At 47.2% G+C, this 26,943-nt stretch overlaps 1 protein-coding gene and 1 long non-coding RNA gene across 2 annotated transcripts in view; one reads left to right on the forward strand and one right to left on the reverse strand.

Annotated features, from left to right (window-relative positions):
- The window catches only part of NAT8L (N-acetyltransferase 8 like), a 66,024-nt gene that overhangs the window by 27,706 nt on the left and 11,375 nt on the right, over positions 1–26,943 (reverse strand). The window lies entirely within an intron of this gene.
- LOC138657227 (uncharacterized) lies at positions 12,297–13,821 on the forward strand. The gene is made up of 3 exons (XR_011317026.1): positions 12,297–13,347; positions 13,439–13,510; positions 13,637–13,821. It is a non-coding gene; the product is annotated as an uncharacterized lncRNA (long non-coding RNA).

Consider the following 26,943-nt stretch of genomic DNA (forward strand, 5'->3'; position numbering starts at 1 on the left):
GATGCACATGATTACTCAACTTAGGAATTACTCAAGATGCAGCCGCAAAGAGTAAGTGACAAGTACAGATCTGCTACATCACTAAGTCAGTGGATCCGAAGATACGTCACTGATTTATACACTTTTTTCTGTTTTGATAGTTTGGTTATAACTAGACGTGGCTGCTGACCTCCGATTGGTTGGTATTAGTGTCGTCAACTATTTTGCAGTGCTTTTTGGAAATATTCCCAGAATTTCTGATCCAACCGTTCATAAACTGGAGATGTGTTGGAAGATCCGGTCAATTTTGATGGTTTTTTTTTTAGCAATATAAAGCTTTCCATATACATGAGACAGGGGATCTCAAAAATGATTTTGACAGTTACCCATTGGCAGAAATCATAGGAAAGAAGGACTGGGCAGAAATATTGGGCTTGTTTAACTTCAATATTACAATCCTTTGATAGCAAGGAATGTGGCAGCATCTTCACCATCAGCGCTCATACACACTCATCGGCATACATGCTCAGCAGTGCAAATGTATCCTTATCAGTGCTCATGCATCCTCATCAGCGCCCATGCATGCCCAGCAGCTTGCATACTCATTCATCAGCTCACTCATTAGCGCATATGCTCATCAGCGTGCATGAATTCTCATGAGTGTGCATGTACCCTCATCAGCTGGCATGCTCGATCATCAGCATGCATGTACACTCAAGAGCATATGCATGCTCATCGCACGCATGCACACTAATCAGCGTGTATACTCAGCGCCTATGCATACTCAGCAGCTTGCATGCTCGATCATCCATATGCATGTAGATATGCAGAAAAAAAGTGAGACTCGGCTCTCCGTGCCTCGCATCTATGCTTCAAAATCGCAGAAGACATTGCAGAGACTACTCAGAGCCACGCCAGTAATCCAAATGGAGGAAACAAGTGCAGTCCAGCAAGGAAAACAAATCTTCCATGATAACAAGAAACTCCATCAAAATATATACAGCCCACACAAGAGAAGAAAAAAAAACACTAACGCGTTTCGGTGTTCAGCTTTAGTTACGGTATAGTAGCTGAATGCCGAAGCGCACAGGTCAGCTGTGTATTTTTTTTTTCTTGTCTGTATATGTTTTGATAGAAATGTTTAATATTTGAATTAAAAGTGAATTTGTATCATGGAAAGTTTTTTTCTTATCGGATCATAATTTTTTGCCTTTATTTGTCACCCATATAAAGTATCAGGATAACAAGCAATGAAAGCCTGGTCGGTTGTGGTGTCCGATCCTCCACATTGGGTCTTAACAAAAAAAAAAAAAACATTTTTCATTCATACTGTGGGCAAACAGTCCCAAAAATGACCAATTGTCTGCAGGGGATTTGGATGTTTCGCCCCCAGCAGTTCGCCACCGGGTACATTTACTTCACCTGTGGGAAGTTATACCATCCAGCTGCCAGACCATCACCCCAGAGGACCTCTTTAAGCATCATCGGTCCCTACTGACCGAATAACATAGGTGGCGTCACGAACAAACTTTATTCTTAAACTCCCTTTAAAGACCTTTCCCTTTACTTGGGTGCCCAGGGCCATGGACCGGGTCGCAGTACCTGGACCCGGTACGGTCCAGGTACAGAGTAACCCACTGCCCTGGCAGGCGACTCAACTTGGGGTCACAAACAGGATGTACCTGGGGGCGAAACATCCTATAACAGTCTGCAGATACAGTCACAATCATTTGCTCCAGCTGAGGGTTATCTGTTGTGAATTCTGTTGTCGGGCTCCCTCCTGTGGTCATGAATGGTACTTCGGCTGGTTCTGTCCATGGACTTTCTCTGGTGGGTGTTTCTGAGTTTCCTTCCTCAGGTGACGAGGTTAATTCGTTAGCTGGCTGCTCTATTTAACTCGACTTAGATCTTTGCTCCATGCCACCTGTCAATGTTCCAGTATTGGTCTAGTTCTCTCCTGGATCGTTCTTGTGACCTGTCTTCCCAACAGAAGCTAAGTTCCTGTTTGTTTTTCTTTGGTTTGCTATTTTTCTGTCCAGCTTGCTATTTTTATTGCTGTCTTGCTTGCTGGAAGCTCTGGGACGCAGAGGGAGCGCCTCCGCACCGTGAGTCGGTGCGGAGGGTCTTTTTGCGCCCTCTGCGTGGTCTTTTTGTAGGTTTTTGTGCTGACCGCACAGCAACCTTTCCTATCCTCGGTCTGTTCAGTTAGTCGGGCCTCACTTTGCTAAATCTATTTCATCTCTGTGTTTGTATTTTCATCTTTACTCACAGTCATTATATGTGGGGGGCTGCCTTTTCCTTTGGGGAATTTCTCTGAGGCAAGGTAGGCTTTATTTTTCTATCTTCAGGGCTAGCTAGTTCCTTAGGCTGTGCTGAGATGCATAGGGAGCGTTAGGCGCAATCCACAGCTATTTCTAGTGTGTGTGATAGGATTAGGGATTGCGGTCAGCAGAGTTCCCACGTCCCAGAGCTCGTCCTTATTATCAGTAACTATCAGGTCATTCCGTGTGCTCTTAACCTCCAGGTCCATTATTGTCCTGACCACCAGGTCATAACAGTTATCTCCAACTGTCCACGACTGGTGGACCACTCACCACAATGACCGACCAGACGCCACTGAACCCTTCAAATCCCAAAGTTTTTTTTATCATTCCTAAAAACTATTTTACAGGATTAAAAAAAACCAATGGGTTTTATCTCATATTACAACTTAACTCTATAGATGGGACTGAGCGGAAACACCACACTCAACCTGTACACAAATGTGGCGCTGTTTTTTTAAATGCTAGTAGCAATGACTTTCTAATCCTGTACAACATCTTCAAAGATGTCCATCATGTCCTAAAGGAACCCTCTGATTAAAGGTTCGGATAGATCAGTTTTGCCAGAATTCATGGTTAAAATTTATTGAAATGTCTCATAGTTGTGCACGCATTTTCTAACTTGTGGCGTTTAGGCTCTGCCATCTTTTTCAAAAGTGGGTAACGTTTAGCTGGGTGGATACCTTGTGGTGTATAACCGAAAAATTCAACATAGTTTATGCCACAAGAGAGGTGTAAATTCCAACAAACTTGCTCCAGTTGCTGGCTACGGTAACGTTTCTTGCAGAATCTGAACCCGTCCACCCGGGTTTCTATCTAATTTGCTTTATACCGGTAAGGTCTGACAGGTGAGCGCTCATTCCTGGAGAGTTTGCGGCGAGTGCTGCTGTCAGATGTGGCCGCTGTCACTTCGGTTTGTTAGAACAGATCTGTTACATTACGTCTGACAGCTCCTGAACACTTCTCTCACTGTCGCAGGATTTTATGGAATCAGTTTAGGGAGTTTTTGAAAAACATCCAGTATGCCACATCCACTTCAGATACAGATGGGGTCAGCACTATATACTACTCCCTAAAAATGTTAGAGAGGCTATATTTGCTTAGATGGGTAAGATTCAGGGGCGCACACATCATTGGGGCAACCTGGGCAGGTGTACACAGACCCAAGAGGTAAAGGGGCTTCTTTCTACCTCCAAAAAGGTAGAATTGTGCATTATGAGGAGCTATTGGGCTGCAAGGGGCCCATATATTGTTATTTCACAGGGACCCTCTTCTGTCTGTACCAGCCAGTAGTAGGGTTATGTGCCCAGCTTCATATCCTGTCAGCTCCTCACTCTCTCTCCTCCATGCTACTGAATCTCCATATCTATCCTGATTATCAGCTCCTCACTGTTCCTCCTCACTGCTGCTGAATCTCTGCTCACATATCCTTATTTAAAAGCTCCTCACAGTCCCTCTGCCTTGCTACTGAATCTCCGTCCACATCTCCTTACAGCTCCTCACTGTCTCTCCTCCCTGCTACTGAATCTCCGTCCACATCTCCTGACCGACAGCTCCTCACTGTCTCTCCTCCCTGCTACTGAATCTCCATCCACATCTCCTGACTGACAGCTCCTCACTGTCTCTCCTCCATGCTACTGAATCTGTCCACATCTCCTGACTGACAGCTCCTCGCTGTCTCTCCTCCCTGCTACTGAATCTCCATCCACATCTCCTGACTGACAGCTCCTTACTGTCTCTCCTCCATGCTACTGAATCTGTCCACATCTCCTGACTGACAGCTCCTCACTGTCTCCTCCCTGCTGCTGAATCTGTCCACATCTCCTGACTGACAGCTCCTCACTGTCTCTCCTCCATGCTGCTGAATTTCCGTCCACATATCCTGACTGACAGCTCCTCACTGTCTCTCCTCCCTGCTACTGAATCTCCATCCACATATCCTGACAGCTCCTATCTCTCCTCCATGCTACTGAATCTCCATCCACATCTCGTGACTGACAGCTCCTTACTGTCTCTCCTCCATGCTACTGAATCTGTCCACATCTCCTGACTGACAGCTCCTCACTGTCTCCTCCCTGCTGCTGAATCTGTCCACATCTCCTGACTGACAGCTCCTCACTGTCTCTCCTCCATGCTGCTGAATTTCCATCCACATATCCTGACTGACAGCTCCTCACTGTCTCTCCTCCATGCTACTGAATCTGTCCACATCTTCTGACTGACAGCTCCTTACTGTCTCTCCTCAATGCTACTGAATCTGTCCACATCTCCTGACTGACAGCTCCTTACTGTCTCTCCTCCATGCTCATGATACTGAATCTCCGTCCACATATCCTGACTGACAGCTCCTCACTGTCTCTCCTCCCTGCTACTGAATCTGTCCACATCTCCTGACTGACAGCTCCTTACTGTCTCTCCTCCATGCTACTGAATCTCCATCCACATCTCCTGACTGACAGCTCCTGTCTCTCCTCCATACTACTGAATCTGTCCACATATCCTGACTGACAGCTCCTCACTGTCTCTCCTCCATGCCTATGAATTTCCGTCCACATCTCCTGACTGACAGCTCCTCACTGTCTCTCCTCCATGCTATTGAATCTGTCCACATCTCCTGACTGACAGCTCCTCACTGTCTCTCCTCCATGCTATTGAATCTGTCCACATCTCCTGACTGACAGCTCCTGTCTCTCCTCCATGCTACTGAATCTGTCCACATCTCCTGACTGACAGCTCCTCTGTCTCTCCTCCATGCTACTGAATCTCCATCCACATCTCCTGACTGACAGCTCCTCACTGTCTCTCCTCCATGCTACTGAATCTGTCCACATCTCCTGACTGACAGCTCCTCACTGTCTCTCTTCCATGCTACTGAATCTGTCCACATCTTTAGACTGACAGCTCCTCATTGACTCTCCTCTATGCTACTGAATCTCCATCCACATCTCCTGACTGACAGCTCCTGTCTCTCCTCCCTGCTACTGAATCTGTCCACATCTCCTGACTGACAGCTCCTCACTGTCTCTCCTCCATGCTACTGAATCTGTCCACATCTCCTGACTGACAGCTCTTCTGTCTCTCCTCCATGCTACTGAATCTCCATCTACATCTCCTGACTGACAGCTCCTCACTGTCTCTCTTCCATGCTACTGAATCTGTCCACATCTTTAGACTGACAGCTCCTCATTGACTCTCCTCTATGCTACTGAATCTCCATCCACATCTCCTGACTGACAGCTCCTGTCTCTCCTCCATACTACTGAATCTGTCCACATCTCCTGACTGACAGCTCCTCACTGTCTCTCCTCCATGCTACTGAATCTGTCCACATCTCCTGACTGACAGCTCCTCACTGTCTCTCCTCCATGCTACTGAATCTCCATCCACATCTCCTGACTGACAGCTCCTCACTGTCTCTCCTCCCTGCTACTGAATCTGCAGCGTTTTTGTACCCATTCCATTATAGAAAACCGCAGGATTAAAAAACGCAGCAAATCCGCTAGAAAACCGCAGAAAAAACGCACAAAAAAGGCAACAAATCCGCAGGTGCGTTTTCTGACAGGAGAGACAGAATCTGCCCCAGAAATTCCTAAGCCTAATCCGCAACGTGTGCACATAGCCTCACAGGTGGAGCAGCAGATTTACAAATACCCTCCATTGCAGCCTGTGCGATGTGTGGAAACAGACGTATCTCCCATTGATATTAATGAAGAATAATCAATATGCCAAAAGTAACATTAAAACATTGAGGTCTTTCCTTAGGATACGTTTGTAGTGTTTGATGGTGCAGCTTCAGGCTTTACAGCAGTACCTGGTATTGTAAGGGTACGTGTCCACGTTCAGGATGGCCGGCACTTTGGACGGAGCGGAAAACTCGCTCTGCCCCCTTCATAAACGCGATGATGCTGGATGTGTTCATAGCACACATCCGGAATCATCGCACCCCACACATAGGGCCCGGTGTTTTACCTTGCGGCGGCGCAGAGTCACTGCAAGGTAAAAGGACATGTTGCGATCTAAAAAGATGCGCCGCATGTCTGGAGTCGCAGGGCCGCCAGATGCGTGTTACCACGCATAGTGGAGACGGGATTTCATAAAATACCCTCCACTATGCTGTAACATCTGGACGCTGCGTGTTTGTCGCTGCGACACAACGCAGCGTGAAACACGCAGCGTTTCCTGAACGTGGAAACACACCCTCACTCAGCCCAACTCACCAGTTATCCTGACTGCCTCCAGTGAAATATTTATGGCCTGTCAGTGATCGATAAGGTGGATGTAAACTCCCTCGATAGTAAAACGCAGGTATCAGGTTTTGCTGCAAAAACCTCAGGAATTTGCATCATGTTTCTTTGTATGCACTAAACTTTATCAGCATGCACAAGAGAAAAAAAGTGTGCCTGATAAAAAAAAGCAACAAAAACACAGCAATAAACTCAGCCACACCTGTTTTTTTCTAAGCAGCTTCTTTGCTGCTAAGAGAGCAGGGTTTTCCTGCAGAAAAAAAAGCAACTTATGAACATAGTCTTAGACTGTCATGGCAGACTCACTGATGGATTCTCGGTTAACTCATTCTGCATCCAGCATTCCGTAGTAACACAGATGTTACACAAGACAAGCGGATTAATATCCTCCCCTACAGCTCTCTTGGGTGCCCAGCTCCATTCTTCTCTGCTTCTGTGCGACATTAACGCTCCACAGACTGTCAGGAAGTCTCTTTAGCCTTTAAAGCATCAGAACGAGGCCCCATAGACTCACATGGTGACAGAGACTTCCTGCTCACACAGAGCATAGAGAGAGCTGAGAGTCACAAATGACATGGAGAGGAGAAGAACGACGCTGGACATATCTGAGAAATCTGTCCGATTATGCTAATCAGAGTGTGATCAGAGTGGGATCTGATTTGGTCAGAGATGGAGAAAGCCAAAAAAAAAAGTTTCTTGGACCATTCATCCCAAGGAAAAAAAAAATCAGACATGTGCAAGGCCCCATAGAATAACATAGGTACGAGCGCGATCCGTCACAGCCACAGATAGCACTCGGCGGATTTAGAAGGTCGTCGTAGGGTGCTTACTATTACTAAAGTTATGTTTGTGGCAGCATGGAGGCACATAAGCCTTTATTATCAGCCTACAGGCGCTTTGAGCACCACCACATATTACTTCCATGATGCATCATATTTTTCCCCTAGGAGCATCACTTCTAGAATATGGTCTATTGTCCATCAACTTCATCCATTGATTTCTCCATGCACTAGGGTTAATCTACACGTGGTTACCGGACGTAGTTTATGGTTGGCAGGACAATATGTGGATTTCTCACTAAAACAATTCCCCAAAATGTGGTCCGTTTTCATTCGGATTTTGGCACAGAAAATGCACGATAAAAACTCAGTGTAAACATCCCATAACTTCACCAACTCTGTTGTAAACGGTTATGGCAGGAGTAATCACGGGACGAGGGGGGGGGAATGTAACGTGGTGAAAACTGAAATGTCAGCGGCTTCAATCCATATCACTCAATAGGCAAGGACAGTAACTGAAGCAAATAAAAGGATCCATTCATTACAGCGAGGAGGGATAAGGTCCTCACTCTATGGAGAGATGGAAAATTTGGCCGTCATCTATACTGCAACATCGCTATACAAATCAGATCAGATACAGATATTGTGTAAGTTAGAGCTGCACCTATCAAGGCGGCATCTACTATATAATTGTCTAAGGGTCACTTCCGTCAGTCTTTCTGTCACAGATATTCATTGGTTGGAGCCTCTGTCTGTCATGGAAATCCAAGTCGCTGATTTTGCCACGACCAATCAGCGATGGGCACAGTCCGGTGGAAAAATGGCAGCTCCTTACTCCCCACAGTCACTGCCCAGCGCCCACTCCATACTCCCCTCGAGTAAGCGCTCACACAGGGTTAATGCCGGCGGTAACGGACCACGTTATGCCGCGGGTAACGCGCTCCGTTAACGCTGCCATTAACCCTGTGTGTCCCCAACTTTTTACTATTGATGCTGCCTATGCAGCATCAATAGTAAAAAGATCTAATGTTAAAAATAATAAAAAAACAAAAAATCATTATATACTCTTCTGCCACCTTTCCCGCTCCTCGCGACGCTCCAGTAACCGCTCCATGCAAGCGGCAGGTTCCGGTGGCAAGGATGGTATGCGACAAGGACCTGCCATGACGTCACGGTCATGTGACCGCGACGTCATCAAGGGTCCTGCGCTACCAATCCTGTCACCCAGAAGCTGCCGAGTGCACCGCACACAGGCGACATGACTAAAAGAGCTCCCTCGGAAGGTGAGTATATGTTTCTTTTTTATTTTTTAACCTGTGACATACGTGGCTGGGCAATATACTACGTGACTGGGCAATATACTACGTGGCTCTGTGCTGTATACTACGTCCTGTGCAATATACTACGTAACTGGGCAATATACTACGTGGACATGCATATTCTAGAATACCCGATGCGTTAGAATCGGGCCACCATCTAGTTTAATAATAATAATAATTTTATTTATATAGCGCCAACATATTCCGCAGCGCTTTACAAATTATAGAGGGGACTTGTACAGACAATAGACATTACAGCATAACAGAAATCACAGTTCAAAATAGATACCAAGAGGAATGAGGGCCCTGCTGCTCGCAAGCTACAAACTATGAGGAAAAGGGGAGACACGAGAGGTGGATGGTAACAATTGCTTTAGTCGGACCAGCTATAGTGTAAGGCTCGGGTGTTCATGTAAAGCTGCATGAACCGGTTAACTGCCTAAGTATGTAGCAGTACAGACACAGAGGGCTATTAACTGCATAAAGTATATGAGAACATGATGCGAGGAACCTGGTTGTGGTTTAAGTTTTTTTTTTGTTTTGTTTTTTAATGGGCCACACAGGCATAGTTCGGCTAATGCGTTGAGGCGGAAGGCCAATCTGAACAAATGAGTTTTTAGGGCACGCTTAAAACTGTGGGGATTAAATCGTATTAACCTGGGTAGTGCATTCCAAAGAATTGGCGCAGCACATGTAAAGTCTTGGAGACGGGAGTGGGAGGTTCTGATTATTGAGGATGCTAACCTGAGGTCATTAGCGGAGCGGAGGGCACGGGTAGGGTGGTAGACTGATACCAGGGAGGAGATGTAGGGTGGTGCTGAGCCATGTAGTGCTTTGTGGATGAGGGTAGTAGTTTTGTACTGGATTCTGGAGTGGATGGGTAGCCAGTGTAATGACTGGCACAGGGTAGAGGCATCGGTGTAACGATTGGCGAGGAATACGATCCTGGCAGCAGCATTCAGGACAGATTGGAGCGGGGAGAGTTTGGTAAGAGGGAGGCCGATTAGTAGAGAGTTACAATAGTCCAGACGAGAATGAATAAGTGAAACAGTAAGAGATTTTGCAGAGTCAAAATTAAGAAAAGGGCGAATTCTAGAAATGTTTTTGAGATGCAGATAAGAAGAGCGAGCCAGTGATCGGATGTGGGGGGTGAATGAAAGCTCGGAATCAAGTATGACCCCAAGGCAGCGGGCATGTTGGTGGGGAGTAATGGTGGAACCGCACACGGAGATGGCAATGTCAGGCAAAGGTAGGTTAGTAGAGGGAGAAAACACGAGGAGTTTAGTTTTTGACAGGTTCAGTTTCAGATAGAGGGAGGACATGATGTTAGAGACAGCGGTAAGACAATCACTGGTGTTTTCTAAAAAGGTCGGCGTGATAACAGAAGAAGAGGTGTATAATTGGGTGTCATCAGCATAGAGATGGTACTGGAAACCAAATCTACTGATTGTTTGTCCAATAGGGGCAGTATACAAAGAGAAGAGGAGGGGACCTAGGACTGATCCTTGAGGAACCCCAACAGTAAGGGGAAGGTGAGAGGAGGAGGAACCAGCAAAAGATACAGTGAATGATCGGTCAGAGAGATAGGAGGAGAACCAGGAGAGAACGGTGTCATTGAGGCCGATGGAGCGGAGCATAGTGAGGAGGAGCTGATGATCCACAGAATCAAATGCTGTGGAGAGATCCAAGAGAATTAGCATGGAGTAGTGACCATTAGATTTAGCTGTTAGTAGGTCATTAAAGACTTTAGTGAGGGCAGTTTCAGTAGAGTGTAAAGAGCGGAAACCAGATTGAAGAGGGTCGAGAAGAGAGTTATCTGAGAGATAGCGGGTAAGACGGGAGTGGACCAGGCGTTCGAGGAGTTTAGAGATGAAGGGAAGATTAGAGACAGGTCTATAGTTAGCGGCACAGTTTTTGTCGAGGGATGGTTTTTTAAGTAATGGATGTATGATGACATGCTTAAATGAGGAGGAAAAAATACCAGAAGAGAGAGAAAGGTTGAATATTTTTGTTAGGTGAGAGGTGACAGCTGGGGAAAGGGACTGGAGGAGATGTGACAGAATGGGGTCACTTTGGCAAGTGGTCAGGCAAGAAGATGCAAGGAGCCTGACTACTTCTTCTTCTGTAAGGCCTCTTTCACACTTCAGTCTTTCGGCGTCAGTCAAAAACCGCCATTTTCGTGAAATGGCGGATCCGCCATTTTTTTTTGGCGGATCCGCTATTTTCCCATTGACTTGCATTAGAGACGGATTGTGGCGGATGGCCGTCCGTTCCATCCGCCATGCGACGGATCCGTCGATATTTGGCGGACGTTGTCTAGACATTGACGGACTTTGTAACGTTTTTTGGCGCCGCCGAAAAGGCGGACCGCGGCGGATCCGTCGTGTCCGCCTTTTTTTAGAATGGGCGCCTATGGGTGACGGATCCGTCGCGATCCGCTTTTTGGCGGATCCGTCGCCTCAATCCGCTTTTTTTGATTGAGCATGCTCCAAAAAGTGGATACTTTGCCCAGACAACCCAAAAACTATATAAAGAGGACAGGTCATTCCCAAATGTACCAGCCAGCAAGACAGACCCTTCAATGCAAGAGAGACCCAGCCAGACCCTGCCAGCAAGACCTTGCCAGCCAGCCAGAGAGGCCCTGCCAGCTAGCCAGAGAGGCCCTGCCAGCCAGAGAGGCCCTGCCAGCCAGAGACACACTGCCAGACCCTGCAAGCAAGACCTTGCCAGCCAGGCCCTGCCAGCCAGCCAGAGAGGCCCTGCCAGCCAGCCAGAGAGGCCGTGCCAGCCAGACCCTGCCTGAGACAGCCATGTGAGTACTGACATCCAGCGTGCATGTGTGTGTGTGTGTGTGTGTGTGTGTGTGTGTGTGTGTGTGTGTGTGTGTGTGTGTGTGTGTGTGCGCATTTGTGTATGACGTACTGAGTACAGCAAGAGCTTTTAAAACCTGAATCCAACCTGAGGCCTGCCGTCGTCCTGCAACAGCCAGTGCCCTGCTACAGTCCAGATCCACCCCGAGGCCTGCCACTGTGAAGACATCAAGCTCCAGCCGGAGGACTGATGGCCGTGTGTGTGTGTATTTTTGTACTGCTGTGTGCTTTTGTATGTATGTGTTCATGTGCCTGCACCTTATTATGCCTTCGTCAATATTACGCCTGTTCATGTGTTATGCTTGCGTTATGACTCTGCTTGCAGGTATGTTTGTGTGCATCTTGTTGGTTGCATGTGCATTTGTCAATGCCATATTGGTTAATGTTGATTTTTGATGTATTTACTAAAGGTACCGTCACACGCTGCAGCGATACCGACAACGATCCGGATCGCTGCAGCGTCGCTGTTTGGTTGCTGGAGAGCTGTCACACAGACAGCTCTCCAGCGACCAACGATGCCGGTAACCAGAGTAAACATCGGGTTACTAACTGCAGAGCCGCGCTTAGTAACCCGATGTTTACCCTGGTTACCAGTGTAAAAGTAAAAAAAAAAAGGTAAATTCCGCTGTCTGTCCCCGTGCTGTGCTTCTCTGCATTGTGAGCGCCAGCCAGCCGTAAAGCAGAGCACAGCGGTGACGTCACCGCTCTGCTTTCCGGCCGCTGTGCTTACACAGGGCAGAGAAGCAGAGTGCCGAGGGACAGACAGAAGGTGGCTGTGTGTGTGTGCGTGCGTGCGTGCGTGCGTGTGCCTGCCTGCCCTGTTTATATGTTTTTCATACTATGCTGGTATTTTGAATAGCTGTGGTGTAAAATTTGTTTTGTGTGTGTGTATAAATGATGTGTGATGTGTTCTGCATCTTTGTTGTTTTCCATAATATACTTGTATTTCAAATAAAGAGCAGTGTAGCTCCTACTGTACCCTAAAAAAAAGAAAATTTAAAAAAATATAGTAATAAAAATTTCACAAAACTGTCAGTAGTCTCATTTCAAGATAAATGTAATATTGGGTAAACATGCAGTAAAGGTTATATATACAAATGTGTAATGCAAATCTTTGCTATAGAATATGTTATCTGGTTTTAGAAAATACAAACTGTAGGGTAATCATAATTAACAATTTTGGGGATTGGTATTTTAATTTCGAATGAGGAACATTTTTTATAAGGTTAAACTTTGTTTAGGTGGGTTTTACCAGCATGCGCATTGCGCATATCAAGTTCTAAGTAGTTTTGGTGTTGTTTTAAAGGGATTTTTTGGGGGTTTTTTTTGTGGGGAAACAGGAGGTAGAGGGTTTGGCAGCTTGTGCATCAAGTTTGACGGTAGAATTTTTTTTTTCTTTTGTGGTGGGGGAAATCAAAAATAAGTTGGCACTGTAGGTACTGTAGTAGGTACTGAGCCAAGACGTACACAAGCAGGCTCCCCATTTTTTTTTTAAAGTTGTAAGTGTAAAGTCCCTACAGCTGCATCTATCCTTTTGTATAGTAGCTTAGAACTCTCTTTATGCTTGCAGATTCTAGGGACCAAGAGGACCCAAGCAAGGGACCGACCGACCCAAGCTATACGCAAGCCCCAAGTTTTGGAAACAGATGTAAGTGTAAAGTCCTGAAAGCTGCATCTATCTATCTATCCTTTTGTATAGTAGCTTAGAACTCCCTTTATGCTTACAGATTCTAGGGACCAAGAGGACCCAAGCAAGGGACCGACCAACCCAAGATAGACGCAAGATCATAATGTCTTCTTCTGAGAGCCCCCCAGCACATCATCAGCAAACTGAGGTGTTAATTTTTTTTCTTCATAAATTTTTTATTTTGGTGCAACAATGGCAATTGTATTTTAAGCCTTTATGTGTTTATTCTGTATTCACAGGAATATGAAGCAGAGGGGCTAACAGAAGGAGACGGACAGGGTGGAGAAATACAAGGAGCGGGAGCGCATAGTGTAAGTTTTGAACAGACCGATCCTCACATACAATGCACTACACCCAACACAAACATTCAGCACAGCACACAATACATATGCCTCGATCAAAGAACATTATTAATTTTATTTTTTTTTTTAAATTAGTCTTCACAATCCGGGGCTCGACGTAGAGTTCCTCAAAGCACCTCCCATAGTCGTCGGAATGATAATCGCGGCGGTCGCCGAAGAGTAAGTTCCTTTTTGGTTTGGTGTTTAGTAAAATGTAAAATTCATGTGTTGTAATCTTTCCCTTTTTATTCTTATCTTTTTGTTAGGCTTCACAGCGTGCTCCCGAACAGGATGACGAAGAGGAGGGCATAGATGTGAACACCCTCATCGAAGCAGTACAAAGTCGGGAGCCGCTGTGGAACATGTCGGACCGCCGCCATGCTGACCAGTTAATCACCCGACGGCTATGGGAGGAAGTGTGCAGTGCTGTTATGGATAACTGGGAGGAACTCGATGCTGGGGCCCAGGATCTAGCGCGTAAGTATTCACACTTCATAACCTTATGTTAGGCATGATTTAATGTGGTGTATAGTAACCAATTTTTGCTTTTTCTTTCCAGGTAACAGGATTATCGTGCGGTGGCGGTCACTCAGGGATCGCTTCAAGAGGGAGTTTAATAAGGAGATGCAGGCCCCGAGTGGATCTAGAGGACGCAGGAGCAGATACAAACATGCCAGAGCCCTGTCGTTCCTCCGGTCGACGCTGCTGAGCAGAAGGTAAATATTCAACACCACATATTTTCAGTCAAACTGTAAAAATGTGTAACCTTCAATTTTTTTTGCAGCAAGGGCAATTGTAATATCCAGATACTAATTTTTTTTTTCTTCTTTAACAGCACTTTCTGCAGCACTCGGGAGCCTGCATCAGAGTTGCACCCCTCTGGAGCGATCCCTCAAGAGTCCGCCACCGGGGACCACGTCAACCCCTCTGTTTCTGCACCTTCCCTTTCGTTTGATCCCTCAGCCTCATCCACCAGCGCTGGAGCAGCAGGGCGGACTTCGTCACTTGAAGCTGCAGGTGATGAGTTAGAGTTCCCTTTACCCCACCCCTCTGCCACAACATCTAGACCAACTTTGTGGTCAGGACGGCAGCGCCAGAGAGGTCAGGAAAGGAGCTATGCGCCTGACTTTTTGCAGCTGAATGCATCCTTTCACAGTGCCATCAAGCTTTTGAGTGAGCAAACGTCTGCTGGGTACAATATGCTTAACAAAAGCATACTTGAACTCAGCAGTCGTCTTGATAGGATGCAATCAGATGCAAATCAGTCACCAAGGCACTGTTTTTTTCAGTCGGTACTCAGGCACATGGAAAATCTAACTCCTGACCTGCAGATGCATGTGATGCAAGGCTGCCACACTGCTCTAGCGCAGGCGATGTCCCATGCCCCTCCACCTACCCTTCATGTGTCAACACCTTTCCCCTCTCAATCCACCGTCTATCCTCCCGTCCGTCCTCCTCCTGTCCGTCCTCCTCCCGTCCATTCTACTCCTTCGTCATTTGTTCCTTCCCCCCTTAGTCTTTCCCAGTTTTTACCGTCCCCCTTCCATTCTTCCCCTTTAACTTCTCCGTTCCCAATCCCACCAACACCTTCATACCTCCCACACACCACATCAGCACCTCAACTCTCTACACAACCTCATGTTTTCACCACCCATTCTACTTCTGTTCCTCCCCGTGATGTCCTGTCCCCCACTCTCGACGTGGTCCGCCCTGTCAGCCCCTCCGCTACTATCTCCACCCCAAACTATGAGAATCTGTAAATAAATAAACAGTTTTTTGGTTTAAAAACAATTTTATTGTCTTTCTCTTTTTTTTTTGTAAAGTTTTTAAATCACCAAGGTTATGGCAATAGTAACAATTAGAGTTGAGCGACCTTGACCTTTTTAGAGTCGAGCCGGGTTTTGCGAAACCCGACTATGTCCAAAGTCGGGTCGAGTGAAATCGGCCGATTATGACGTAAAGTCGGGATCGACCGAAACACGAAACCCAATGCAAGTCAATGGGGCAGCATAGTCGGCAGTGAGTGGGGGCCAGGAAAACACCTAGAGTGCCCATTTTAATGTCAAAACCATCCATTCTTCTTAATGAAGCTTGTCAAGCGTAATTTACCTTAAAATAATTGGAAGGCATTTGAAATTGGGGGTCATTTGGCTAAAGTTGTGGGGGGTAGGGCTGGTTCAAGTAATTAGTGGGCCCAGTAAATCTGGACCACGTCACGGCAGTGGAGCAGGGAGAGGTAAGTATTTCAACTTTGCAAGTGCTGTGATCCTGAGCAAGCAGGGGGGGCCCACTCGTTGGCATTGGCACTGGCACAGGGCCCCTCAAAGTACAGCGGTGTGTTTGCACGGCGGGGGCGCCTCCCACCGGCAGCAACACTTTTGCGTACTATGAGAGGCCCTGTGCCAGTGACGTCGCCAACTAGTATTCCTCCCCCCACCTGATGAAGGAACCTGCACTTTCATCTGCACCTTCCTCTTTGTCCCCGTGTAAGGTGGTATGGTATGCGGGAAGAGCAACCTGACTTTCAGCAGGGTCACAATGTTGTTGTGTAGCGTGCACGGGGAATGTTGCGTTATGGGTCAATGTACCAGCAGACTCATCTATCACTGGCTGGGCAATGGGCACGATGAAGTGGAAACACAGATATAGGCCCAAAGAATAAAGTGGGCTAAATGCAGTTCAAAATTGGTAACACAGGAATAACCAGGGGGCATTGCAGTGGAGGACAACTGGAATGAGAGGCTGACACAGAGAGTAGGGCCAAATCAGTAAGTAGTCGAAATGCAGTTCAAAATTGGCAACCGTAGTAAACAGGCGGCACAGCTTTGTTCAGTGGAGGAGAACAGCAAGGAGTGGCAGACACCGATAGTAGGCCCCAACCCAACTAGTAGGCCAAATGCAGTCTAACATTAACAACTACTTAACGAGAGGCTGAAAATGGAATTTCAGGACAGGAAACCAGGAGAACAGCAAGGAGTGGCAGACACCGATAGTAGGCCCCAAACCAACTAGTACGCCAAATGCAGTTGTTCCATTTAACCACAATTTAATGAGAGCCTGAAGATAGAAGCTCAGGAAAGGCAACCTGGGGAACACCTTGGAGTGTAACACACCATCTCTCTCCACCCCATACCCATTTTGTAGGCCTAATGCTGTGTACTTTTCTACAACTACTAAACGAGAGTCGGAAGACCGAAGCAATGGCAAGGAAACCTGGGGAACACCTTGGAGTGTAACACACCATCTCTCTCCACCCGATACCCATTTTGTAGGCCTAATGCAGTGTAGTTTTCTACAACTACTAAACGAGAGTCGGAAGATCGAAGCAATGGCGAGGAAACCTGGAGAACACCTTGGAGTGTAACACACCATCTCTCTCCACCCCATTCCCCATTTTTTAGGCCTAATGCAGCCTACTTTCCGACACCTACTAAACGAGAGCATGAAGATCGAAGCTCAGGAAAGGCAACCTGGGGAACACCTTGGAGTGTAACAACAACCTCTCTCTACACCACGGAAGGGCTGATTCTTAGGAAGGAAGGCTGTTGTAAATAAGCATTGCGCGTCCGAGGGTGATTATATTCTTATTCGGTATCTACTCACCCTCGGACGCGCCATGCTTCTTGATTTGTAATTAATGTTTATTTGCAATGTGCTTTTGACTTACTCAATTATTTTTTTAATTATTGATTTTATTAAATTAATAGTTTAACATCTTATTGGAAATAATTTAAAGGAGACGCGACAGGACAACACTCGGTGGATGCCACATCTGTGTTAACAACTCCAAAAAACTTTCAGTTAACTTCTTGCAGGAGAAAGAAATTGTAGCTGTTGGACCTTTGTAGTACAGTTCCAGATATTTGTTGTGTGTTTGTTTTGATTGTTAAAATGTCTGCATTTGAGATCTCAACACGATCTTATTTTTTATAATCAAATTAATTTTTTAAATATTTTATTAGGTTGGTTCAAGGGGTACACGGGCCGCAGTAGACAGGTCAGTGGAGGCCTAGTGGAAGGAGGGACCGCAGATGCGCCACTGTTTCACCCATACACAATTAGTAGGCCTAATGCAGCGTAGTTTCCAACAGCTACTAAACGAGAGCCGGAAGATCGAAGCTCAGGAAAGGCAACCTGGGGAACACCTTGGAGTGTAACAACAACCTCTCTCTACACCACGGAAGGGCTGATTCTTAGGAAGGAAGGCTGTTGTAAATAAGCATTGCGCGCCCGAGGGTGATTATATTCTTATTCGGTATCTACTCACCCTCGGACGCGCCATGCTTCTTGATTTGTAATTAATGTTTATTTGCAATGTGCTTTTGACTTACTCAATTATTTTTTTAATTATTGATTTTATTAAATTAATAGTTTAACATCTTATTGGAAATAATTTAAAGGAGACGCGACAGGACAACACTCGGTGGATGCCATATCTGTGTTAACAACTCCAAAAAACTTTCAGTTAACTTCTTGCAGGAGAAAGAAATTGTAGCTGTTGGACCTTTGTAGTACAGTTCCAGATATTTGTTGTGTGTTTGTTTTGATTGTTAAAATGTCTGCATTTGAGATCTCAACACGATCTTATTTTTTATAATCAAATTAATTTTTTAAATATTTTATTAGGTTGGTTCAAGGGGTACACGGGCCGCAGTAGACAGGTCAGTGGAGGCCTAGTGGAAGGAGTGACCGCAGACAGGCATCGAAGGCCTAAAATAATCACACATGGCTGTAGGCAATTTTAAATTGGTTCCAGGGGTACACGGGCAGCAGTGGTGTGGTCAGTGGAGGCCTAGTGGAAGGAGTGACCACAGACAGGCATCGAAGGCCTAAAATATTAACACATGGCTGTAGGCAATTTTAAATTGGTTCCAGGGGTACACGGGCAGCAGTGGTGTGGTCAGTGGAGGCCTAGTGGAAGGAGTGACCACAGACAGGCATCGAAGGCCTAAAATATTAACACATGGCTGTAGGCAATTTTAAATTGGTTCCAGGGGTACTTGGGCAGCAGTGCCCTGGTCAGTGTAGTAGTAGTTGAAAGAATGGACCGCAGACAGGCATCGAAGGCCTAAAATAAAAAAATTGGGCTGGCTGTAGGCAATTTTAAATTGGTTCCAGGGGTACACGGGCAGCAGTGGTGTGGTCAGTGGAGGCCTAGTGGAAGGAGTGACCGCAGACAGGCATCGAAGGCCTAAAATAATCACACATGGCTGTAGGCAATTTTAAATTGGTTCCAGGGGTACACGGGCAGCAGTGGTGTGGTCAGTGGAGGCCTAGTGGAAGGAGTGACCACAGACAGGCATCGAAGGCCTAAAATATTAACACATGGCTGTAGGCAATTTTAAATTGGTTCCAGGGGTACTTGGGCAGCAGTGCCCTGGTCAGTGTAGTAGTAGTTGAAAGAATGGACCGCAGACAGGCATCGAAGGCCTAAAATAAAAAAATTGGGCTGGCTGTAGGCAATTTTAAATTGGTTCCAGGGGTACACGGGCAGCAGTGGTGTGGTCAGTGGAGGCCTAGTGGAAGGAGTGACCGCAGACAGGCATCGAAGGCCTAAAATAATAACACATGGCTGTAGGCAATTTTAAATTGGTTCCAGGGTTACACGGGCAGCAGTGGTGTGGTCAGTGGAGGCCTAGTGGAAGGAGTGACCGCAGACAGGCATCGAAGGCCTAAAATAATCACACATGGCTGTAGGCAATTTTAAATTGGTTCCAGGGGTACACGGGCAGCAGTGGTGTGGTCAGTGGAGGCCTAGTGGAAGGAGTGACCGCAGACAGGCATCGAAGGCCTAAAATAATCACACATGGCTGTAGGCAATTTTAAATTGGTTCCAGGGGTACACGGGCAGCAGTGGTGTGGTCAGTGGAGGCCTAGTGGAAGGAGTGACCACAGACAGGCATCGAAGGCCTAAAATATTAACACATGGCTGTAGGCAATTTTAAATTGGTTCCAGGGGTACTTGGGCAGCAGTGCCCTGGTCAGTGTAGTAGTAGTTGAAAGAATGGACCGCAGACAGGCATCGAAGGCCTAAAATAAAAAAATTGGGCTGGCTGTAGGCAATTTTAAATTGGTTCCAGGGGTACACGGGCAGCAGTGGTGTGGTCAGTGGAGGCCTAGTGGAAGGAGTGACCGCAGACAGGCATCGAAGGCCTAAAATAATCACACATGGCTGTAGGCAATTTTAAATTGGTTCCAGGGGTACACGGGCAGCAGTGGTGTGGTCAGTGGAGGCCTAGTGGAAGGAGTGACCGCAGACAGGCATCGAAGGCCTAAAATAATCACACATGGCTGTAGGCAATTTTAAATTGGTTCCAGGGGTACACGGGCAGCAGTGGTGTGGTCAGTGGAGGCCTAGTGGAAGGAGTGACCACAGACAGGCATCGAAGGCCTAAAATATTAACACATGGCTGTAGGCAATTTTAAATTGGTTCCAGGGGTACTTGGGCAGCAGTGCCCTGGTCAGTGTAGTAGTAGTTGAAAGAATGGACCGCAGACAGGCATCGAAGGCCTAAAATAAAAAAATTGGGCTGGCTGTAGGCAATTTTAAATTGGTTCCAGGGGTACACGGGCAGCAGTGGTGTGGTCAGTGGAGGCCTAGTGGAAGGAGTGACCGCAGACAGGCATCGAAGGCCTAAAATAATAACACATGGCTGTAGGCAATTTTAAATTGGTTCCAGGGGTACACGGGCAGCAGTGGTGTGGTCAGTGGAGGCCTAGTGGAAGGAGTGACCACAGACAGGCATCGAAGGCCTAAAATATTAACACATGGCTGTAGGCAATTTTAAATTGGTTCCAGGGGTACACGGGCAGCAGTGGTGTGGTCAGTGGAGGCCTAGTGGAAGGAGTGACCACAGACAGGCATCGAAGGCCTAAAATATTAACACATGGCTGTAGGCAATTTTAAATTGGTTCCAGGGGTACTTGGGCAGCAGTGCCCTGGTCAGTGTAGTAGTAGTTGAAAGAATGGACCGCAGACAGGCATCGAAGGCCTAAAATAAAAAAATTGGGCTGGCTGTAGGCAATTTTAAATTGGTTCCAGGGGTACACGGGCAGCAGTGGTGTGGTCAGTGGAGGCCTAGTGGAAGGAGTGACCGCAGACAGGCATCGAAGGCCTAAAATAATCACACATGGCTGTAGGCAATTTTAAATTGGTTCCAGGGGTACACGGGCAGCAGTGGTGTGGTCAGTGGAGGCCTAGTGGAAGGAGTGACCACAGACAGGCATCGAAGGCCTAAAATATTAACACATGGCTGTAGGCAATTTTAAATTGGTTCCAGGGGTACTTGGGCAGCAGTGCCCTGGTCAGTGTAGTAGTAGTTGAAAGAATGGACCGCAGACAGGCATCGAAGGCCTAAAATAAAAAAATTGGGCTGGCTGTAGGCAATTTTAAATTGGTTCCAGGGGTACACGGGCAGCAGTGGTGTGGTCAGTGGAGGCCTAGTGGAAGGAGTGACCGCAGACAGGCATCGAAGGCCTAAAATAATCACACATGGCTGTAGGCAATTTTAAATTGGTTCCAGGGGTACACGGGCAGCAGTGGTGTGGTCAGTGGAGGCCTAGTGGAAGGAGTGACCACAGACAGGCATCGAAGGCCTAAAATATTAACACATGGCTGTAGGCAATTTTAAATTGGTTCCAGGGGTACTTGGGCAGCAGTGCCCTGGTCAGTGTAGTAGTAGTTGAAAGAATGGACCGCAGACAGGCATCGAAGGCCTAAAATAAAAAAATTGGGCTGGCTGTAGGCAATTTTAAATTGGTTCCAGGGGTACACGGGCAGCAGTGGTGTGGTCAGTGGAGGCCTAGTGGAAGGAGTGACCGCAGACAGGCATCGAAGGCCTAAAATAATCACACATGGCTGTAGGCAATTTTAAATTGGTTCCAGGGGTACACGGGCAGCAGTGGTGTGGTCAGTGGAGGCCTAGTGGAAGGAGTGACCACAGACAGGCATCGAAGGCCTAAAATATTAACACATGGCTGTAGGCAATTTTAAATTGGTTCCAGGGGTACTTGGGCAGCAGTGCCCTGGTCAGTGTAGTAGTAGTTGAAAGAATGGACCGCAGACAGGCATCGAAGGCCTAAAATAAAAAAATTGGGCTGGCTGTAGGCAATTTTAAATTGGTTCCAGGGGTACACGGGCAGCAGTGGTGTGGTCAGTGGAGGCCTAGTGGAAGGAGTGACCGCAGACAGGCATCGAAGGCCTAAAATAATAACACATGGCTGTAGGCAATTTTAAATTGGTTCCAGGGTTACACGGGCAGCAGTGGTGTGGTCAGTGGAGGCCTAGTGGAAGGAGTGACCGCAGACAGGCATCGAAGGCCTAAAATAATCACACATGGCTGTAGGCAATTTTAAATTGGTTCCAGGGGTACACGGGCAGCAGTGGTGTGGTCAGTGGAGGCCTAGTGGAAGGAGTGACCGCAGACAGGCATCGAAGGCCTAAAATAATCACACATGGCTGTAGGCAATTTTAAATTGGTTCCAGGGGTACACGGGCAGCAGTGGTGTGGTCAGTGGAGGCCTAGTGGAAGGAGTGACCGCAGACAGGCATCGAAGGCCTAAAATAATCACACATGGCTGTAGGCAATTTTAAATTGGTTCCAGGGGTACACGGGCAGCAGTGGTGTGGTCAGTGGAGGCCTAGTGGAAGGAGTGACCACAGACAGGCATCGAAGGCCTAAAATATTAACACATGGCTGTAGGCAATTTTAAATTGGTTCCAGGGGTACTTGGGCAGCAGTGCCCTGGTCAGTGTAGTAGTAGTTGAAAGAATGGACCGCAGACAGGCATCGAAGGCCTAAAATAAAAAAATTGGGCTGGCTGTAGGCAATTTTAAATTGGTTCCAGGGGTACACGGGCAGCAGTGGTGTGGTCAGTGGAGGCCTAGTGGAAGGAGTGACCGCAGACAGGCATCGAAGGCCTAAAATAATAACACATGGCTGTAGGCAATTTTAAATTGGTTCCAGGGTTACACGGGCAGCAGTGGTGTGGTCAGTGGAGGCCTAGTGGAAGGAGTGACCGCAGACAGGCATCGAAGGCCTAAAATAATCACACATGGCTGTAGGCAATTTTAAATTGGTTCCAGGGGTACACGGGCAGCAGTGGTGTGGTCAGTGGAGGCCTAGTGGAAGGAGTGACCACAGACAGGCATCGAAGGCCTAAAATATTAACACATGGCTGTAGGCAATTTTAAATTGGTTCCAGGGGTACTTGGGCAGCAGTGCCCTGGTCAGTGTAGTAGTAGTTGAAAGAATGGACCGCAGACAGGCATCGAAGGCCTAAAATAAAAAAATTGGGCTGGCTGTAGGCAATTTTAAATTGGTTCCAGGGGTACACGGGCAGCAGTGGTGTGGTCAGTGGAGGCCTAGTGGAAGGAGTGACTGCAGACAGGCATCGAAGGCCTAAAATAATCACACATGGCTGTAGGCAATTTTAAATTGGTTCCAGGGGTACACGGGCAGCAGTGGTGTGGTCAGTGGAGGCCTAGTGGAAGGAGTGACCACAGACAGGCATCGAAGGCCTAAAATATTAACACATGGCTGTAGGCAATTTTAAATTGGTTCCAGGGGTACTTGGGCAGCAGTGCCCTGGTCAGTGTAGTAGTAGTTGAAAGAATGGACCGCAGACAGGCATCGAAGGCCTAAAATAAAAAAATTGGGCTGGCTGTAGGCAATTTTAAATTGGTTCCAGGGTTACACGGGCAGCAGTGGTGTGGTCAGTGGAGGCCTAGTGGAAGGAGTGACCGCAGACAGGCATCGAAGGCCTAAAATAATCACACATGGCTGTAGGCAATTTTAAATTGGTTCCAGGGGTACACGGGCAGCAGTGGTGTGGTCAGTGGAGGCCTAGTGGAAGGAGTGACCACAGACAGGCATCGAAGGCCTAAAATATTAACACATGGCTGTAGGCAATTTTAAATTGGTTCCAGGGGTACACGGGCAGCAGTGGTCTGGTCAGTGGAAGTCTAGTGGAAGGAGTGACCGCAGACAGGCTTCGAAGGCCTAACATAACAAAAATGTCAAAACAATGGTATTGTCAGTGCCAGGCATTGAAGGATGTCAGCGCCTAGACTACACATTGGTGAAGCTGTGAGAGATAATTTTGCTAGTGGTAGAGCACTGTTTGAGCTGGGGGGGGGGAACTGGCTTGTGGCCGGCGGTACAGGCACAGGGCCCCTCATATTACAACGGTGAGTCTGACGTTGGGTGCGCACCACCACCGCCAGAGACACTTTATTGTACTATGAGGGACCCAGTGGCAGTGCCGTCGACCAAAAGCGGCCACACCCACCTCTTCAGACAAACAGCACTCTCAAGGGTCCAAGCGCAAAGTGGCGATAGCACGACCCCGTGTGGGGAGTTTGGCCATTTCGTGAGGTGGAAACATGTCGTATGCTGGACAATCAGGTGAAGAAAATTACGAGATTGGAAAAGTCATTCAGAATAGTCCACAGGCAAGACCTTTTCATAGGAAAGCTAGGTGTCAGCCGGGCAGGGTGGGGCAAAAGATTTTGAAATCCAGTTGTGGTTCATTTTAATGAAGGTTAGATCATCTACATTTTGGGTAGCCAGACGAGTCCTTTTTTCTGTTAGTATTGAACCTGCAGCACTGAATACTCTTTCTGATAGGACACTAGCTGCCGGGCAAGCAAGCTCCTGCAATGCATATTCTGCCAATTCTGGCCAGGTGTCTAATTTGGATGCCCAGTAATCAAATGGGAATGACGGTTGAGGGAGAACGTCGATAAGGGATGAAAAATAGTTTGTAACCATACTGGACAAATGTTGTCTCCTGTCACTTTGAATTGATGCTGCAGTACCTGTCCTGTCTGCGGTCATAGAAAAATCACTCCACAACCTGGTCAGAAAACCCCTCTGGCCAACGCCACTTCTGATTTCTGCCCCTCTAACACCTCTGGTCTGCTGGCCCCTGGAGCTCGTGTGAGAACGATCACGGGCGCTGTGTGCAGGGAATGCCAGAAGCAAACGGTCAACAAGAGTTGATTGTTTTGTTGCTAATATTAGTTCCAAGTTCTCATGTGGCATAATATTTTGCAATTTGCCTTTATAGCGAGGATCAAGGAGGCAGGCCAACCAGTAATCGTCATCGTTCATCATTTTTGTAATGCGTGTGTCCCTTTTGAGGATACGCAAGGCATAATCCGCCATGTGGGCCAAAGTTCCCATTGTCAAATCTGCGGTTGTGCTTGGTTGAGGGGCAGTTGCAGGCAAATCTACGTCACTTGTGTCCCTCAAAAAACCAGAACCCGGCCTTGCCACGCCACCAATTTCCCGTGCCCCCGGGAAAGCTTCCTCATTAAAAATATACTCATATTTAAATTGGTTCCAGGGGTACACGGGCAGCAGTGGTGTGGTCAGTGGAGGCCTAGTGGAAGGAGTGACCACAGACAGGCATCGAAGGCCTAAAATATTAACACATGGCTGTAGGCAATTTTAAATTGGTTCCAGGGGTACTTGGGCAGCAGTGCCCTGGTCAGTGTAGTAGTAGTTGAAAGAATGGACCGCAGACAGGCATCGAAGGCCTAAAATAAAAAAATTGGGCTGGCTGTAGGCAATTTTAAATTGGTTCCAGGGGTACACGGGCAGCAGTGGTGTGGTCAGTGGAGGCCTAGTGGAAGGAGTGACCACAGACAGGCATCGAAGGCCTAAAATATTAACACATGGCTGTAGGCAATTTTAAATTGGTTCCAGGGGTACTTGGGCAGCAGTGCCCTGGTCAGTGTAGTAGTAGTTGAAAGAATGGACCGCAGACAGGCATCGAAGGCCTAAAATAAAAAAATTGGGCTGGCTGTAGGCAATTTTAAATTGGTTCCAGGGTTACACGGGCAGCAGTGGTGTGGTCAATGGAGGCCTAGTGGAAGGAGTGACCGCAGACAGGCATCGAAGGCCTAAAATAATCACACATGGCTGTAGGCAATTTTAAATTGGTTCCAGGGGTACACGGGCAGCAGTGGTGTGGTCAGTGGAGGCCTAGTGGAAGGAGTGACCACAGACAGGCATCGAAGGCCTAAAATATTAACACATGGCTGTAGGCAATTTTAAATTGGTTCCAGGGGTACACGGGCAGCAGTGGTCTGGTCAGTGGAAGTCTAGTGGAAGGAGTGACCGCAGACAGGCTTCGAAGGCCTAACATAACAAAAATGTCAAAACAATGGTATTGTCAGTGCCAGGCATTGAAGGATGTCAGCGCCTAGACTACACATTGGTGAAGCTGTGAGAGATAATTTTGCTAGTGGTAGAGCACTGTTTGAGCTGGGGGGGGGGGAACTGGCTTGTGGCCGGCGGTACAGGCACAGGGCCCCTCATATTACAACGGTGAGTCTGACGTTGGGTGCGCACCACCACCGCCAGAGACACTTTATTGTACTATGAGGGACCCAGTGGCAGTGCCGTCGACCAAAAGCGGCCACACCCACCTCTTCAGACAAACAGCACTCTCAAGGGTCCAAGCGCAAAGTGGCGATAGCACGACCCCGTGTGGGGAGTTTGGCCATTTCGTGAGGTGGAAACATGTCGTATGCTGGACAATCAGGTGAAGAAAATTACGAGATTGGAAAAGTCATTCAGAATAGTCCACAGGCAAGACCTTTTCATAGGAAAGCTAGGTGTCAGCCGGGCAGGGTGGGGCAAAAGATTTTGAAATCCAGTTGTGGTTCATTTTAATGAAGGTTAGATCATCTACATTTTGGGTAGCCAGACGAGTCCTTTTTTCTGTTAGTATTGAACCTGCAGCACTGAATACTCTTTCTGATAGGACACTAGCTGCCGGGCAAGCAAGCTCCTGCAATGCATATTCTGCCAATTCTGGCCAGGTGTCTAATTTGGATGCCCAGTAATCAAATGGGAATGACGGTTGAGGGAGAACGTCGATAAGGGATGAAAAATAGTTTGTAACCATACTGGACAAATGTTGTCTCCTGTCACTTTGAATTGATGCTGCAGTACCTGTCCTGTCTGCGGTCATAGAAAAATCACTCCACAACCTGGTCAGAAAACCCCTCTGGCCAACGCCACTTCTGATTTCTGCCCCTCTAACACCTCTGGTCTGCTGGCCCCTGGAGCTCGTGTGAGAACGATCACGGGCGCTGTGTGCAGGGAATGCCAGAAGCAAACGGTCAACAAGAGTTGATTGTTTTGTTGCTAATATTAGTTCCAAGTTCTCATGTGGCATAATATTTTGCAATTTGCCTTTATAGCGAGGATCAAGGAGGCAGGCCAACCAGTAATCGTCATCGTTCATCATTTTTGTAATGCGTGTGTCCCTTTTGAGGATACGCAAGGCATAATCCGCCATGTGGGCCAAAGTTCCCGTTGTCAAATCTGCGGTTGTGCTTGGTTGAGGGGCAGTTGCAGGCAAATCTACGTCACTTGTGTCCCTCAAAA

This window comes from Ranitomeya imitator, chromosome 1 (assembly GCF_032444005.1).
Source record: "Ranitomeya imitator isolate aRanImi1 chromosome 1, aRanImi1.pri, whole genome shotgun sequence".
NCBI lineage: Eukaryota > Metazoa > Chordata > Amphibia > Anura > Dendrobatidae > Ranitomeya > Ranitomeya imitator.